Genomic DNA, 3,929 nt, shown 5'->3' on the forward strand with positions numbered 1-3,929 from the left:
TGCTTTTGCTGAACTTAATGTCAGTCTTTGAAAATGCGTTGTTTTACCCTGTTGTGTACATAAGATAAACTGCAAACATATATACATATTTTTGAAGTTTGGTATATTACCCCACATTCAAAAATTATTAAAATCTAAGAATAAAAGTTAGATAAATATAAAAATGATTACAATATTAACAAAAGTATTAAACGTATCAATAATTACAAATTACAAAATAAAAAAAAAAATAAGTAAACTAAGGATGATATTGGTACCAATAGGGGTTCCAGGCATAACCATAAGTGCTATAGAATGCTTCGGCAGGGTCATACGTAGGATATGGTGGCTGCATCTCTATAGACCAAGGAGGGAAGATGGGTTTCGGTGTAGGAATATAGTTTCTACCTATATGTTGGCAATGAGCTATGATTTGGTTCTGATGAACTTTCCAATCTTCAAATGCTCTCTGTCTAGCATTTTCGTATTCCTGAGAAGCTATAAACCTATGCATTTCTTGCATCTCATTCCCCCCTCCTACATTACCTTGCTGCTGGTTTCTCTCCACCTGTGGATGTCTACCATGGTATCGTACTGCGGCGTTATTTCGCCTCTTCAAAACTTTCGCACCATGGTATACATTTAAACCTATAGTATCGCGCGGTTCCGGCTCTTCTAGTAATAATCCCCCCCGACTTATATCCACACCGAGATATTCACCAATCAAAGTAATAAAAATACCACCTCCTATTATGCTATGTGGTCGGATCCCCCGAACCATAGCTGATAAATAATAACCCACACAATATGGTATACTTACAGCGCTTTGTGGGTCTCGAATACACATATGGTAAAACAAATCTTGTTCATTTACCTTTTCTTTGTTTTTACCCCTTTGTGTAATCGAATTAGCTAAAAACCTATGTATTACTCTTAATTCGGCTCTATCTATATCCAAATAAGAGTAATTTCCCCCTTTGAAACGGTGATGGCTTGTCATTTGACTCCACACACCGTGTGTATCAAAATTTTCATCTATCTTTCTACCGTTTAGTATCAATCCTCTACAATCGGCAGACGCTAACTCCTCAGGCGTATATATACGTAAAGCCTGAACCATGTCCAGTAAAGACATGTAGCGCATCGAACCGCCTAACAAAAATCTAATAAAAGAACGATCGGTTAAACTAGCTACCCGATCATTCAACTCTATACTACATAACAATTCTTCACACCATACTTTATATACAGGTCTACGTATGGTGAATAAATGCACCCAGTCATTAAAAGAAGAATTACCATACCTCTGTACAAGTAATTCCCTAATTGGCCCGGCCAATTCTACAGCTTCTAAGGGTCCCCATTCTATGACCCTCGGTACCTCAACAACCTTAGAATGAAGAGTATGCAAACCCCTTTGATATTTTGGATAATCTATCCAAAGTCTGTCAAATCTCAGGTTCGGGTGCAACTCTTCCAAGTGCATATCGGAAAAGGTCATGACTGGATAAGGTATCTTCTGCTTGTAGTAGTTATCCACCTCCTGTTGTTCCAAATTCTCAGCAGGAGCATTGCGGGCTTGGGATGAAGATTCACCCCTTTCATTCTGCAAAACACATCAAACACAATTTTTGTGCATCCAAATATGCATTAGTGTCAGCAAAATCATCAATCAAAATAATTATAATGACATTATCAATTTATATCAAACTTAAGCTCATTTTCACATTTTTATCAAATCTACACTTTTTCAAATAAGCATATACGAAAATGTTCGCCAAGTTCATAAGCATTCAACTCAAATAACATGTCAAAATAATCATTACTAGCAATTAAACAAGTCTCAAATGGCATTATCTTTCAAAAATCAAGTTCATGAATTTTAGACTTGAAAAAGTCCACTTTAATTCTCAAAATCATGTTTAGGCTCAAAGTTTGGATCATTTAACTACCTAGACATGTTACACTACTCAATTTAGCAACAATTCATGACAAAAATCGGCCATAACCTGTTTATATCAAAAAGCCCCAAATTTGCTCAAGAACATAAACCCTAGATTATTCAAAATTTGAAGTTTAAGGCTTCTAATCATGTTAAACAGCATCAATCTAGGTTATACAAGCATAATACATAAACAATTTAAGTCTAATTACACTAAAAAGCATCAAAATCAAATTGGGAAAAAAAATAGCTCAAGAACACCAAATTTCGGATTAAATGGTGTTTAGGTGTAGAAATTTACCGTTTTTCTTGAGTAATTCTTAGATAGCATCCTTCTCAACATGATTTTAGCAAAAAATTTGGTGATTAACGGTTAAAAATTGGGATTTTTGGGGTGTATTTTCGGAGTGTTTTTCGCAGTTTGTTTGGGTGGGGGAGTGAAACTGATCAGTTTGCAGCTCTTTATTTTTTTTTCTGTAATCCGGTCTTCCCGCGAGTCGCGGGGATTTACCCTCCAAACTCCGCGAGTCGCGGAGCTTTTTTTTTTTTTTTTTTTTTTTATATAATCATTAACTTTTGAAACAATTAAGTACTTAATTTTAAAATTTTGTTTCCCTTGTTATTTAGGACGAGGTCATTTCGGATCGATGTCCTAGTCCGTCCCTCGACAAAATTTTAAAATTTGTCTTTTTGTAGCGATTGTTTTAAAAACTAAGATTTTTGGGTTTTTTCAATGTTTTTGGCATACTCTAATTCAATAAGGTTAAAAATAATGATAATAAAAATTCTCGTCCCTCCCTCGGGTAAAGCAATTTCGGTTCAAAGACCTAGTCTTCAACTTACGACGAATTTTAAAAATCATATTCTTAACTTAATGAGATAAAGTAAATTTTTGTTTTTAAATTCACACAACTTAAATATAAAATTCAAAATTATTATTAAAAATTCACACCAAACTTAAAATTTGAAATGCATAAAATTAAAAATTTATATTTTTAAAAATTCACACCAAACTTAATTTAAAAATTCATATTATAAATTCATACCAAACTTATATTAATTTTTCAAATATTTACAATTTTAAATATATTGTTTTTTTACAAAGTTTACAATATTAATTTAAGATTTAAATATTAATTTTAAAAACATGGTAAAAATAAAATTAAAAATCTTTTTGTCTTTTTATCCCACTTTAATCAATCAAATATTATCAAAAATATACGCCCCTCTTTTCGGTAAAGTAATTTCGGTTCCAAGACCTAATTTAACTCATGACGAATTTTTGAAATATTTTTGGTTGATTGATTAAAGATATTTATACCTTAAGAATAAACGTTAAATTTCGCAGTGATGTAATAAATTTTTGAATGATATCAATAATTTCGGTCGCCAAACCTAATTTTATTCAATACCAATTTAATACTTTTTTAGCGAACAAATTAGCGTTTATTATCAAAAGGTTAAAAATAAAAATAAAAATAAAAACTGTACAGACAAACCTGTGAAATAGATTTCTTAGTTATATGATCTATCCCATTCATAAGATAGTCGGTTTAATTGGTTTTCCATGGTTACATAGGCGTAATCTCGAGCATTCAGTGTCTTTTCTTCTAAACATATGAACGGTCCGTCTCTGCATAAAGTAACAAATTCGGTATTTGAATAGGTTTGATTATTTGAACATTTACCTCCATGTGACCATTTTCCGCATTTGTGACATCGTTCTAGGTGTCGTGCTCTTCTTTTCGCTGCGGATTTTGATTTTCCTTTACCAAATTGTAACTTATTATCTTATGGTTTAGTTCACAGGCAGTCTTCATTTTGTAAAAACCTAAAAAAAATAAAAATTCAGAATGGGGGGAGAAGACTAGTTCTTTAGGGTCTGCTAGGGAAAGACCATTCGGGTTCCATTTTCGAGAACTACACGAAAACAGACAATCTAACTCTAACAGAAATACATATTATCCTTTAAAGACTTGATTCTCCCCACACTTAGTTAGCTGTGGTG

The sequence above is a fragment of the Rutidosis leptorrhynchoides genome, chromosome 5 (assembly GCF_046630445.1).
Source record: "Rutidosis leptorrhynchoides isolate AG116_Rl617_1_P2 chromosome 5, CSIRO_AGI_Rlap_v1, whole genome shotgun sequence".
Classification (NCBI taxonomy): Eukaryota; Viridiplantae; Streptophyta; class Magnoliopsida; order Asterales; family Asteraceae; genus Rutidosis; species Rutidosis leptorrhynchoides.